The sequence below is a fragment of the Acomys minous genome (assembly GCF_964271855.1).
Source record: "Acomys minous genome assembly, chromosome: 3".
Taxonomy (NCBI): domain Eukaryota; kingdom Metazoa; phylum Chordata; class Mammalia; order Rodentia; family Muridae; genus Acomys; species Acomys minous.
In genome coordinates, this window is record NC_140485.1 from 43,306,311 (window position 1) to 43,321,837 (window position 15,527).

Consider the following 15,527-nt stretch of genomic DNA (forward strand, 5'->3'; position numbering starts at 1 on the left):
TTCAATTATGCTCAGAGAATGCTATTTAAGAAAGTACAAGAGTGTATTATATTTTAGAGAGACACCCATGCTAATGTCTGTTGCAGTGACATTGCCACAGAAGACATGTGCTTTGAAAAGACAAGAGAAGTAAGGTGAAAAAGAATTGGTGCCTTAAAAGGCCTGAAAACCACTTGCAAAGCAAGGGTGTAATTACGGCTCTCAGTTTATCAGAAAGCTTGACCAACTGTAGGATTCATTCCCCAATACAGGTCCCTTGGCTGCCCACCATAACAATAATTTCAAGTGGTTCTGTCTAAAATGGTAGTAGCCATAGTCACAAATGATATGAACTTAAGTAAAACAAAGGACTCAGTGCCTCAGATACACTAGCCATGATTCAAATGCTCACTGTCCACTCAAGGCTAATAATGGCTACTAATAAAGGATTATACTGGATAATGCAATTATAAAAACACTCCATCACTCCAGAGAGAGGATATAATCTTTAGGAAGTCAGGAAAGGACAAGATGCTGTAGGCTAGAGTAGATCAGCAAGACTTCATGCAAGAATGAAGAAAATGTGTATGTCTGTCTATATGTACACACATATCTTTCAGTATTTTTTTTTTGGTCTGGCTTATGGTGTGGTCCTATTACAATTATAGATAAATACTATATCTGTGTGATTTTTTTCTGAATATTTCTTCGTAGTTTAGGGGCAGCTAGAAAAGCTAGTTGAAATGTGAGGCTTTAGATTGCACAGAAGTTTCTGGAATATTCAAAGGCCACAAGGTTCTGTGTTAATGCCGTGCTAAGCAACTGGCTTACTTCGCTCCAAGGTTTTGTTTTTGTTGTGGTTTCATTTTATTAGATATATGTTTAGGGGAAATTTTTAACTAGGACTTTCCAAGAATCATAACCAGAAGAAACTCATGTTTTAAATTACCTGAGGAAGAATTACCAGCTCAGCAGTGGACAGATCTGTGAGTGATGGTCAGGATAAAGAAGTCATTTCTCACGAAAGGTGAGAATTACGTGAATTATGGGGGAGATAAAGGCATTCAATTACTGACCAAGGGGACCCCTCTTTAGTTGGCTGATAGGTTTCATAATGGATGTGGATTGAAAATGAAGAGAGGAGAAACTAAACTCAGTTTAATAGGTGACTTAGAATTTGAGCTGGGAACAAAATGACTTTTTTCAGTTTTACAAAACTCATATTGATGGCCTAATTTACCTCTCCCCAAGGGCAGCTGTGTTGGAGGTGGGGGTTGTGAGACTCTCATAACGATCTGTGTGCATCTTCTGCTGTCTAGGTATTCCATGAATGCGCATTAGTGAAAGTGTAACTGGCTTATTGGATGTGCTGAACTTGGTAGAGCTCATGTAAGGAGGCTATGGTGCCATTCTTTTGTCCCCCTTTTCTTTTTGTGTATGTGTGGTGTGCATGAGTAGGTATGTGTGCCTGCATGTGTGTGGGCACATCTGTGTATGCATGGGTGTGGGCACATCTGTGTATGCATGTGTGTGGAGACCTCAGGCTCATGTCCCGGATCTTCCTTGGCTTCTCTTTCACCTTATTCTTTGAGACACAGTCTCTCCAAACCCAGAGCTCGCTGACACGGCTAGTCTTGCTACCCAGTTTGCTCCAGAGACCCCCTTTCTCTGCCTTCTGAGTCTGGGATTATAGGTGGCCTGCTACATCCACTTGACCCTTATGTGGGATCTGAGGATCCGAACTTGGGTCCTCACACTTGCACTTCAAGTACTTTAGCCACTGAGCCATCTCTGCAGCCCCTACGCTTGGTTTATGTCCTTCCCTTTCAGTCCTTTATTTTTCCTGGTACTTTCAGATAATAATTGAACACATCTCTTTCCCAGGCTTGACATGTCAGTTTAATGTAATGTCAAAATCAATTTAATTCATGCATCTGGTCTAAAACCTCTCCATCAGCTTCCTCTTGTCTTGGAAATAGAACCTGTGGAAGAAACATGTGTGACACGCTTGACAGCTATGTTTTGTTCTTTTCTTAGCTGCTGTGGTGTGAGTGCTGGAAAGACCTGGGAGAGAAAGGTCATAGGTCAAGGGTAAGAAACCTATTCAGTCCTGAAAAGGTGGGGTAAAACTGAAGGGTTCTGGCACCTGTTGAATGGTTTGCCCCATGGCCTCTTAATAGCTCTGAGGTCACAGAACAAGTAACTGTCAGCATTTAATTACCAAAGCTTCTTGATCTCTCAATAAAGGGGAGATCTACCTGCTCTGCCGGCTTCTCAGCAATGAGCTGTACTTCCCACATACTTGGACTTGGTGGTATTTTAGTTCATCATGGCCATTGCCACAAGGATCTAAGTCTGTTGGGAGAACAGGCAGATGCATGTAAGTTCCTTCTGTACCTGGGTCATCCGTGTTCACCAGGTTATCTCTATGGCGGTCATTTAATAAGCACTCGCTGAGCCTACTGTGTTGATGGGAGAGAGTGTTGGCCTGTGAAGACTTCCTGGAGTTGATGGTGGCTTTAACCTTGGTTTTGAGAGAAGACTATCTATGCCCACAAAGGTGAACGGTATTATCCCCAGACCTGGACAAGAGGTCCTGATGCTCTTTGGTTTGTATGTCTCCAGGGAGCAGTTGTTCAGGGCCAATGGACCAGTTCTTATCTAAAACCCATGCCTTCATTTCTAGAGTATAGAACTTGTGTCATGTTCTGGGTACCTGGAATCCTAGAATTGTCTATCCATGTGTCCCTTCACAGCTTGTGTGGGTCTTATTTTCTCCTCCTTATAGCAGGCCACAGCATCATCGTGTACATTCCTAACCTTGAGGGATGTAGAAAAACACAGTCTGAGAAGGCTGACACCAAAAGGATTTGCATGTACAAACCCTTCCCATAATTCTTTGTGGTGTCGGATGGAACTGGGAGTGAGAGGAGAAGGTAGGGTCAGGACAGGAACAGGAACAAGTGCCAGAGTGTGAACGCTGTATCTGACACCTGACTTTTAGACTGTTATCAACATCAAGCTAGAATAGAACATATTTTAATTATTTGTATCCATCATAACTTTCATTTATGGTATACAGGCTGCCATTTGTACTTTCTCCACCCAGGTTCTGCAAGCGTTAGGAGTGGCACTAAAGGCAAACACATCTATATAAATGATTGTATGGCATCAGGTCACAGATTATTTAGGTTTGGATTAATTAGGTAGGAATCCAAGAATCCTATGGCTAAGCAATTGGAGGAGGAGAGCTGTGTCAGGTTGTGCTCCCTTGGAGGCTTGCACAGAGCAGGACTTGAGGAGAAATGCTGGTCAGGTGTCTGATGGTTCCTTCTCATTGTGGGATGGTAGCAGTGAAAGGCCGAGCAACTGAAGAAAGGCATATTCAAGAAGGGAGAAAGAGTGGATAGCTTTCATCTACCCATGCGAGCTTTCCACTGATGACTGCATTAGCCCAGTGGTGGTGCCAACATTCTTGTAATGTCTTGTGTCAGCATGAGAGTCCAGGTGACCATTGGGAAAGTCCACCTTTGTCTCCCATAAGAAGCTCTTTGTAGACTGAAGGAAGGCATGGCGTACCAACATAGGCTTCATACATGGTGTGCCATTGTAATTTGCTCTCATTTGTTCACTTCCCGCACAGTCCAGCCCCCACACCCTTTCTTCTCTCCAGCTGATTATATTTCTTTTTCCAGTTAGGCTCCTCTTCTGCTTGTTTGTTTGTTTGTTTGTTTTCCCCTAAAAGGGTCTCATCCAACTGAGCATATCCTAGAACTTATTGTGCAGCCAGGGATGACCTTGAGCTTCCGGCTTTCCCCTTCTCTCTACCTCCAAAGTGCTGGGATCACAGGTGTATGCCCTAAAATTAATTTATCTCTCATATATATTACATCTTCTTCCCTCCCTCCTTCCCCCCCCTCCTCCTCCCTCCCCATCCATGCCTCCTCCATTTCTCTTCAGAAAAGGGCAGGCCTCCCAGTGATAGCAACTAAACATGGCATACCAAATTGAAATAATATTGGGCACCTCCCTCTTGTTAAGGATGGATGAGGCAACCCAGTAGGAGGACCAGGGTCCCAAAAGCAGGCAAAGGCGCCAGAAACAGCACCACTTCCTCTGTTAAGAGTCCCACAAAATACCAACCTGCATAACTATAACATAGTACAGAGGGGCTAGGTTAGACCCATGCAAGTTCCCTGGTTGTCAGTTCGGCCTCAGTGAGCCCATACAAGTCCAGGTTAGTTGAGTCTGTGGTTTTTGTTTTGTTTTGTTTTGTTTGGCTTTGTTTTTGTTTTTGTTTTTGTTTTTGTTTTTTTTGTGGTGTTCTTGACCTCTCTGGTTCCTACACCCCTTCCTCCTCCTCTTCATTAGGGTTCCCTGAACTCCACCTAAAAATGTTTGATTGTAGGTCTCTATCTGTTTCCATCAGTTGCTGGATGAAGTCTCTCTGATGACAGTTGGGTTAGGCAGCAATCTGACTATAGCAGAATATCACTGGGCATCCTTTCATTGACTTTTTCCCCAGTCGTGTTTGGTTCTGTTTTAGGTCTCTGAGCCATCCAGCCTCTGGTGTCTGGTCCGTCAGGCAGTGTCAGGGTGGGCTCCTTCTCATGGCATGGGTCTCAAGCTGGACCAGACACTGGTTAGCCACTTCCACAGTTTCTGTGCCACCTTTGCCCAGCAGGATGATCTTGGCAAGACAAATTGTAGATTGAAGGTTTTGTGGCTGGGTTGGTGTTCCAAACCCTCCACTGGAAGTCTTGTGCCCAATCAAACCCAAGTGTGTCAGAGAATCTAAGACAGAGAATTAAGGAAAGAGTGGCTCTTGGAAGTGACAGCTGCCATGGTAGGAATATGGTGAGATAAGGATTTTAACAACACATTTATAACTTAGACTGCTTCTTATAATCCCGAATCCCCCAGTTTTGATTGCAGTTGCCAGATGTTATGAGATGGGCTTTTTAAATGTATAAATGTGGGCATTTGGATGTTAGGGCAGAGGGTGTCTCAACATTCCAGCAACTGAAATTGATTATCATGAAGAAGAATGTCAGGCCTCCCTGGCCACACTGTGCTTTGCCCTTGTGTGGGAGCAGTGCCGTGATCGTGTCACATCTGCATGCATTTGGGTCTACAAACACACACACACACACACACACACCCACACACCCACACACACACTACACATACATCACACAGATCACACACACATACACACATCACACGTACACACACATCACACATATACACACATACACACACATCACACATATCACACACACATACACACACATCACATGTAACACATATCACACACATCACACATTCACACACATCACACACATACACACATCACACACAGACACATCATACATATCACACACATACACACACATCACATGTACATACACATCACACATATCACACACATATCACACATGCACACACATGACACATATCACAGACACATACGCACACATCACACACATACGCACGCACTGCTGCTCCTTCTCAGTCATCCCCTTTATCATGGCTTTGTTTTGAGAGGGCATGGCAGGTCCTTCTGAAGTGTGGTTTGTGGCAGCTACTCTGGGAATGCTTACATTTGATGCTGTAACTTGACAGATCTGCCCCCCTGATGTCACATTGCCCTTGGCTACTTCTTTGTGTGCTGTCTCACTCAAGGCCTGTGTATGATGCTCAGCCCAGGAGGTTTGCTTGGTACAGCAACATCCTGTTAGTAGTATAACACAGTGCTTCTTATTTGTCACAGCTGTGAAAGGAGTGAGGACCTGAAGCAGTAGTGCCCTGGAGGATACGAGAAACTGTGATTCATGGCCTACCCCCACTCCACTCCATCCATCAGCCCTTTTCCTCCTTTGGCTTGTGGAAATAGTCTCCATCCCACCCGCTCCTTTTACCTTTGTTTTGTCTCTCCCTCATAGCACATCTCCTGTGCTCCTCACCATGACCTCTGCTCATCAGAGCAACTCCTTTCAAAGAAAGTGATTAAAACAGCTCATGACTGTCTCATGTGGGGCTTACACATCACCCAGAGGGCAGGTACCAGGCCATATCAAATTCTTGCTGGCTTTGGAGAGGGGCCATGGCTCAGCAGGAGTAGAAGCAGAAAACTGGCTCTTCTTTGGTGTCTTTTGGTGGGAGGGGGTGGGAGCCTGAGGCTGAGGTGGCGGGAGGGGGGGGGGAGGGGGGAGGGAAGGCCAGTACATCTGCGGGGAGTGTACCTAATTTTGAGGAGATTGCTACACAGCAATGTAGCCCAAGCTTGATGTCCTGATGATGGGTTGTGGGTGAGAAAAAGATCTTATATGGGCGTGTTCCTGTAGATGGGGGCAGGGCAAGGGGTGGGGTTAATGGGTTCCTGGTGTGTCAGAGCCATCTGCTGTTTAAAAACATCTGTGTGCTGGCACACCCAAAGCTTGCTTGATGATGTGTATGTCCACTGGTTGATAGACTTGAGCATATATTTGTGAATGTACATCTGTCTGTAAATATGGTACCTGTTACATGATGCTGGTTACAGGAAGATTTATACATGCACGAGGGATGTCGGCTTTGGGAGAGGATAGCTAATTAAAAGGATTTCCCTTATCTCTGTGCTTCTGCTACGCAAGACCACAAGCAAAAATCCCCTTTAAGCGTTGATATTTAGTCCTTTGCAGAGATTGGCAGGGTGAGGGAAATGTGGTCTTTGGTTTTTGCTGTGTGCAATGGTTAAGAATGCGTGTTTACATGCAGAGAAAAGTACTCGGGGAGGAGTAGACACCAACATGTCACATGTGGTTGTCTTGGCAAAGTAGAGCTATTGGGCGCTAACTTTTTTTCACTTATTTATCTGTATTTTTAGATTTTTTTTTTCTGCAGTGAAACTGCTTTGTTGGGCATACTTAAATATAAGCAGAATAGCATTAAGCTGATGTGGAGGATTGGTTTATATACATAGAACTTCATTTCTAGAGAATAATCAATTCTACTTCATGTTTCTATAAGAAATGCAGAATTTTAGTGAAAAAGTATAGGTCACCTTTTTTAATAAAAGTAAAGTCTGTATTCAAAAAAAAATGGCTAGGCTGACATAACAATGCATATTATGTAATGAGGAGCTATGATGCGCCTGGTGCTTTCCAGATGGGCTCAGTTACAGTGACCTCATACCTCCACTTATAAATGACTACAAAGAGCTTCAACCAAACACTCGGCGCACCGGGGCAGGTGAGTGATAAGCCAGGATTTGAGCAATTAAATTACCTGACTCTAAAGGTTCCACACCAGCCTGCCTGCTGTGGCACGCAAGCATCTGGGAACACCGAACTTGTAGGCATGTTCCGAATCTGAAGATTGCTATTCATCCCCAGACATTTCATTCTATCTCATGCCTGGGCAGCAGAATGGCTTACACCTGCGCAGCCTCTGTTCCCAAAGGGCCTGAGTGTCACTATTCCTAAATTAATTACAGGGTAAGAATAATCTATTTTACTAAATAGTAAAATCCACTGACATTTATAGAGCATCACCGTATGCCAGATGTGCTAAGTCTTTTGTGTGAATTCCTTTTTATGATTTCATAACAGCCCTGGGAGGTAGATACCATTAAAGCTCTCATTTTATAGATATGTTTCCACTGAGGCATGTAGAGAATTCAGCTTGCCTAGAGTCACCCAGCTAGAGGGTCTCCCAGCTGGCTTTAGGGCCTAGGCCAAGCAGTGAGTCTCATCAGTCTATAATGCTGAAGCAAATCTGATCCCCTCCTACCAGTTCATATGGCTAAGCCTCTCCCAAGCTGGGGCCAAAATCAGGGAGACATTTCCAGAAGACAGAATGGTCTGTGCTTAATTCCAGAGAATGTCTGAACTGCTTAGTGTGCTGCTGTTTCCTAGTTCAATCAGAAGACCGTGTAGATAGTTCATTGCTCAGCTGAGTATTTGTTAGAAAGTATCTTGAACCATCTACTAAATCTATTTATAGTTAAAAAAAAACCCCTAGATTGCTATCAATAATATTTAGGAAAGGTGATTTAAGTAACATTATCCACTTTGTTGAGTATGTTCACTTCCACCATGGGTCAGATTGGACTATAAGTTCTTGGCTCCGACTTTAGTCATGGAAAATTGTCTTCACTAGCTGATATTTACACATTAACCTCCTAATCACTCCTTGAAAGCCTCAGTAAAATCATCTGTATATATCCCTATGCACCATCCCTAAGAAAATTAACTCGAGTTTTATACTATGGCAAGCTTCAATTTCCTGAGAAAATAGGTTTTTCCCCCCTCAAATAGTGATGAACCTATATCTGTCTTTAGCACCACCCTCTGCGTATTCTTCCTATAACTGCCAGGAAGCAGCAGTGGGGAGGCAGTGTGCTCAGTAGTTAGAGGCCTGAGCTCTCTGAGGACTAGACTGGTTAGGTACAAAGCCCAATGTACTTGTTGCAGTTCTCATTACTGTAACAAAATGCTTAGGAAAAGCAGCCCTAGGAAGGAAAGGTCTGTTTTGGCTCAAGGTTTGAGTGGAAGCCGGGAGCCATGGTGGTGACACAGCTGAGCACACTGCAGTTGCAGTCAGGATGCAGAGAGAGAGAGAGAGATGCATGCTGGTACCCTTATCGCTTTCCCAGTTTTCTTTTTTAACCGGTCTGAGACCCTGGTCCATGGGATGGCGCTGACAATGTGGGTCTAAATGGGTCTTCCTCAGCTCAACCTCTCTGATCATATTCCCATGAGCCCAGAGTTGCGTCTCCCAGGTGATTCTAAATACAGCCAAGTTGACAATGAAGATTAAACTCCACACCCAGCCCTTTCCTTCGCTGACTTCCCGCAAGGTCCTTCTCTGGTTTGCAATTTTCTTCCATATATAATGGAAGTAATACTATGTTTGCTTGATTCTCAAACCTACTTTAAAAAGTCAACATCTCCAAAATCCAAATGTTCATCATGGTTTAATTAACACATCTTTTTCTTTTTAATGATGCCTAACATTTATCTAAATGCAGTACCTCCCTCTTTGGGCTATTCTGAGAACTATGTGAGGTACCATATATAAAAATCACTTGGCACATGAGTGTCATGAAATGCTGTTGCCTTCCTTTTTCACACCCAGTCCCCGGAACCACAGTCATCCTTGCTGTTGACTCATTTTTCCTCCTCTTAGCCATTCTCTCCTTTATATTTAAACTCTACCCATTTTGTTTTAACCAGGGTAAGTAAATTGTAGCCAAAAAAATTGGATGGTGTAGTCAGGTGCATTAGTGATGGCTACCACCAAACCCCCTGGAATCATAAGTAATAGAAATGCTAAACACCAACTCCGACTGAAAAGGGACAACCAAGCCCACGCCATACGCCTATGTTGCACAGGAAGAGAAATGGCAGCTGCCTGCGTTCATGCTAATCTAAGGGCTACCCCAGAAAACTGACACAGCTCAAATCAAGGATTATTTTTCTGGTTGATGACTCTAGATCACAGGTAACCTGACCCCATTTCCCCCTAGACAAGCATGGCAAAGGAAGACTGTCTCATGATAGCTTTTAGCTGTGATGTCTGGTCTAAACAGTGAATTTTCTCTTTAAACAAGTACTTTATTCTTCTTACGTAGTGGCTCAGTAGCTGCGGGTGGGGTGATTATTCAATTCTACCTTTGCATCATCATCATCATCATCATCATCATCATCATCATCGTCAGACAGGGTAATGTGTATCAGAGGACTCTGATGCTCCTACCTCCACCTCCTGAGCGATGAGATCACAGGCATACAGCACCATGCTTGGTTTATTTGGTGCTGAGGCTTGAACCCAAAGCCTCGTACATGCCAGGGAAGCACTCTGACAACTGAGCTGCCTGGCCAGCCCCTGCCCATTGTGATAAGTAGGAAAAATGGAAAAGTCTCCAGTTTGCTCCAGGGACAGTGTTAGAGTCACTGTATATTTCCCCCCTCCACGTGCTGTATTTCTGGAGTTCTGTGCTTGTGCCACGTGGGAAGTGGCTCAATCAATAGAAAGGACAGAGAAATGTTTACTTCATCCCCACCCTGTGCCAGACACTTGCAATACACCCTCATATTTGATCCTTGTGATCATTTTTGAGCAGACATTTTCTTTACTACTAAGAAAGCAATCACCAAGTTACCCAGGAAGTCATTCATCCAGCTGCCAGCTAGTTCCGGGTCACTGATTTAAGTGAGGACCATCCAGATTCCACAGGCCATAATCTTTGCATTATTTTGACTCACAGCTTAAGGGTACAAGTTCATGCTGGAGAGAAAGACAAAGTGGTGGGGAGTGGCTCTAGCTGTACAGGAGCATGGCACAGCGGACCACACCACATCCCAGTCCCTTACCTGGCTCTAGACACATACTCACATTTGGACCATGTCCTTTGCCATTGCTCATTCATTTTTCCATCTGTGCCCTTGGGCATTCATTCATTCATTCATTCATTCATTCAGCCAACAAGCATTGTCTACCATGTGCCAGGCATCATGCTCGCCCTCAAATATATAAAAACGAGTTAGATTCTGCCTCCCCTTACATCCCAGCGGAAGACAGACATTGGTGATATGTCCGCATGAGTGACTGCAGAGTGCTCTCTTTCTGTTTGTAACCGTGTGTGTGTCTCTCTCTCCTTCTCCATCTCTCTCCCATTGTTCCCCTCTGTGTTCAGCTGCACTGTTTCTCTGAGAGCCATTCGCCTCTTCACGTCAGCATCTCCATCCCCTTTTCTCTGACATTTTTCTTTAGCGTTACTTTCTACACTGTACTGAGTGACTGTTTTTTTTCCAGATACACATCTGAATAAATACTTTTCCTGCCTCAACTTTTCTGATGACTTTTGACAGCTTTATGATGAAGCCTGGACTTCTTATCAACGCTTTTGGGTCTCTTCTGGGTTCTCATAATTCTCCGACTTTGGAGAGCTGAATTCTGCTGCATGGAATTTCCACAGTGCTGTCATGTTTCTGCCCAGCCTTCCTAATCCCAAATCTCCCCTGCTCCCAAGTGTTTGATCCGGCTCCATTGAACCTCTTGCAAATCTCAAACAACCATCCCTAGTACACTCCACGTTTTTCTGTGCGGTGCTCCTTTGCTCCACATGGTTTTTCTTGAAATAGCTTCCTCTCCACCCTCCCAACCCCCACCCCACTCCCTTTCAGCTCTCACTTGTCTTCTTTTTACTGTCTCTTCATATGAGAAGCGTTCTCTGATGCCAAGCCTGAGCGAAGTCCTGTTGTATGTATCTATCTCTGCATGAAGGTCTCAGGTAGAACATTTCTTACAGACTTTTCCAACTTTCCAGAGACTCGTCTCTGTAGATGCCTGATGAGCAGGTGCTTGGCCTACTTTGCATTTGAGTTCTTAGCATCTGGCTCCTTGACCCCACACATAATAGGAGCTTGATAAACATCACTGGATGGATAGATCATAATTTCATATACCAATATGGAGCAACCAGGAACTCTTTATACTTTTGTATAAATTTTAACTGAAAAATGATAACTTTTTCTTCTTCTTTTTCATTGTTGATTGTCCTACTCCTAACAGTCAATGCATGCAAGAGTACTAGACGAGAAATCTGTGAAGTTTCAGCAATCAGAGAAAGAAGTGAGGGGTAGGAAAGGCGGCCTCGAATTTATTAGGATGCAGTGTCTTTTGTTTTATAATAAAATATGTTGCAGCACTCCCTCTAATAAAACAGCTCAAACACTTCTGTGAAAAAGCATAGCCCATCAGAGGATGACAGAGCGTCAAAGCCAAAGCTTCCTTGTAAGGAATGTTCAAGGTCAAAGAAGGAATCGGAGTGCTCCATGCCGTGGTAAGTCTACTATGGGCACAAAGTGGAAAGGCTGCAACACGTTAGTAGATTGGCTTGGCAGGTGTAGAGGTTGTGCCTGGAGGAGGCCAGCGGGGGAGGAGTCCTGCCTGCTGCTTGAGTAGTTCTTCCTGGATACACAACAGAATCTACAACATCGGATCTCAAAGCGGTATTGCCAGCGTGTTTTGTCTTCTTTGCTTTCTCTGTCTGGGCAGTGGCAGAGCCAGCTCTTGTTTCTAGATCATCTTAAATTAGAATCTATGGTGGGACAGTGCATCACTTTGTGTCTATTAAAAAAAATTAGTGCATATGTGTGTACATAGATGCACACATGCCACAGCACTCACACTGAGAGCAGGGGGCAACCTCTGGTGTGCATTTGCGTCTTGCACCTTGTTTGCACAAAGAAAGACTCTCTTTGTTGTATGCTGCTGCCCACACCGGACAAGCTGGCCTGTGAGCATCTCACTGCCTCCCATGTCACTGTAGGGATGCTGGGGTTACGGGAACAAACCACCTTACCCAGCTTTTACGAGGGTCATGGGCATTCACACTCATGCTTATATAGCAAGTGTCTTATCCACAGAACTATCTTCCCAGCCTTCGCTTGAGTTTTAGAATGGAGGGAAAACATAATGGTGGCTCACTGCAGCGACAAAAGTAACACTCTGAAAATCGGGCTAGCTTGTCTCATTTCATCCTGGAGGTCTGGTGAACGAGGAGACGGAAAACCTTGTAGTTAAAACACACAACACAACAAACAACGCCTCAACACTTGCTTGTTGTCTTCGCCAGAGTCGGGCATTGCTTGCAGCGCTCCATCGTTAACTCCCTGCATGTGTCTACAGCCTTTTCTAGACAGCCACATTTCCCCACTGACAAAACATTTGATTCTCAGCGACGTTTCTCCATCATTATAAATAGCAGGGAGTTTTTAATCATTTTTTAACTGTCAAAGATTTCTCCCCCTGCTGCCCCCACCCAGTGGAGCCTATAGAAGCTTGGGCAAAGCCATTTGGATTATAAAACAGATCGATTGGCTCAGCTTACGCTCTTGTACTGCAAGAGCTGCTGATTTTAGCACATTTGGAACTTTCATGAAGGTGTACGTTTTCACATATCTCTCTTGTCTGGAGTTTCCATGGCACCAAAGTGTTTGTGTTTCAGTTGATGCTCCATAGCGGCTCCAGTCATCTTTAAGGGTGTCTTGAGGTTGTGAAATTAAAAAAAAAAAAGCACAAGAGAATTAGCCTCACTTCACTCTATGTAATGTTGGGGCAAAAGAATAAGCTCCAGCAAGGAACATTACAGAGTCACGGGGCTAGCAGTCCATGTGGCATGGGCCAGGTCAGGCCAGTCTCGTCCCAGTCCTGGAACATGCTTGTAGACTCCGTCACTGCCACCGGATCTGGAAGGATGCTGTGTCAGCACGGGTGTTTTCTAGTACCCTGCCTCTTTCCCCATCTAATCACCCTCCTTCATGCTCTCCCTGGTGAGTGATGCTGGTTATTTATAAAATGTGGGTAGAAAACATCATGTATGCAGCGAGAAGATTAAATTTTGTGAGTGTTGATTAGCATTCTCAGCACTGCTTTAAAAATATATATTGTAATGAACCCTTCTCTACTGAAATATAGTTTTCCATAATCATAAGTCTGGCTTGGGTGCCACTGTAATTTCTGTAAGTACACTTTATTGTTCTCTGGTTCTGAGCAGCGTGAAGATAGTGGAAAAAAATGTAGGAACATCAACAAATAGTTTTTAATGCTTATAGGTGTGTGTGTGTGTGTGTGTGTGTGAGAGAGAGAGAGAGAGAGAGAGAGAGAGAGAGAGAGAGAGAGAGAGAGAGAGGACGAGCTCCAGAGGCATCTGGAAGAGTCTGCAGCAGAAAGAGAGAAGTAGACTGCACGTGGTCAGGGCTAGAGAATCAGGAGAGCAGGAGAGAGTAGTGGGGCTATCAAGACAGCGAGAGATGGAGAACAGAGCAGAGTGGGAGAGTACATAGCACATAGCAGGAAATAAGGTACGTAAGTGATGGAAAAGAATAGGTGCCTAAGGAAGAGAATAGTGAGACTAGCCAGGTACAGGCGTGAGTAGCCTGTGGGCTGGAGGAGGTGAGAAGAGGTAGGCTGCCAGTATGGACTCTGAAATGTGTAACAGGCACTTGGGATGCTGAGGAGGCCTGAAGGCCAGCATGAGATTTGGTCACAGCTAGCTATATGTCTCTTTGGCCAGAGAGATGAGAAACAAACACTTTTTAAAATGTCTTCAGAATGGTAGAAGTAGCAAACATTGGAAGAGGGTACACAGAAGGTTATGTTGGTCCTGGACAGAAGTGGGCGCTAAGGAGAAGGCTTTGTTTTGCTTATAAAATCCTTATGAGATATGACTAGTGTAGCATTAAATTTACCTGCTTAAAGAATACAACTCAGTGTTTTTAAGTGTGCTCACACAATTGTGTAAACCATCACCACTGTCTGACTTTATAGTATCATTGCAAGTCTCCAGGTAAACCCCATTAATCTACCTTCTTATCTGTGGTTTGCCTGTTCTGGATGGACACACACACACACACATACACACACACACACACACAGAATCACATAACAGGACCTTTCATACATCCATATTTTTATTAAGAATCAGGACTTTATTTCACTCTCTTCCTGAAGATTAGTCTATTGTAGGGGTATGACACATCTATTCATCAGGTGGTTCGTGGTTGAGGTTCCCCACACATTTTTACTATAATAATATATATTTTTTGTTATTATTATTATTATTATTATTATTATTATTATTATTATTATTATTATTAATTATTCCACAAGTGCTCATGTGCAAGTTGTTGTGTAGACACATGTTTTCAGCTCTCTTACACATTTCTAACAGTGGGATTGCTTGGTCACATAGTAATTCTGTATTTAACCATCTGGGGACCCACTAACCTGTTGTCAATGGCTATACCATTTTTCTTTGGTTTTTGTTTGTTTGCTTGCTTTGTTTTTTGAGACAGGGTTTCTCTTGGCTGTCCTAGATTCGCCTTGTAGACCAGGCTGACCTCTAACTCGCAGCGATCCACCTGTCTCTGCCTCCTGAGTGCTGGGATTAAAGGTGTGCGCCACCATTTTTTCAATCCCACCACCAATGCACAAAGTTTTTAGTTCCTCCACAGTCTCTTCAACACTTGTTACTTTCTATTTATCCAGCTTAGTTGATGTGAAGTAACGTTTGGTTCTGGTTTTGGTTTCAGTCTACCAGATGATAATGAATGTCTTTCCCCGTGCTTGTTACTTTTCTGTTTTCTTTGGAAAAAATGCCTATTCAGCTCCATTGTCCACTCTTGTTTGTTTAGTTTTAGTGCTAGGAACTAAACACAGGGCTGTACCCATGCTGAGATCACGCCCTAATACTGAATGGAGCCTCCAGCTTTCTTGGCTCATCTTAAAATTAAGATCAGTTGGGAAAGCATGATGCAATTTAATTCTGACTGTCCACCTGACTGGTCTGAGTAAAGCACACAACTGGTTGTGGATGCAAGGGTGCTTCCAGGGGTGACTGGCTCACGAGGGCTCTGATGTGTGTTACAGTCCATTGGTGGATTCAAGGTTTGAATAGGCTATGGAGCACATCGGGCGCTGTGGTGCTTAGCGTAGGAAGTGGCTCATGAGATGCCCCTCCTGTCATGGTGCTCGGCCTTAGCACAGGCCCATAGCAA

At 44.0% G+C, this 15,527-nt stretch overlaps 1 protein-coding gene across 3 annotated transcripts in view; it reads left to right on the forward strand.

The window, feature by feature from the left end:
• The window catches only part of KIAA1549L (KIAA1549 like), a 254,077-nt gene that overhangs the window by 66,153 nt on the left and 172,397 nt on the right, over positions 1-15,527 (forward strand). The gene's annotated exons all lie outside the window — the stretch shown is intronic.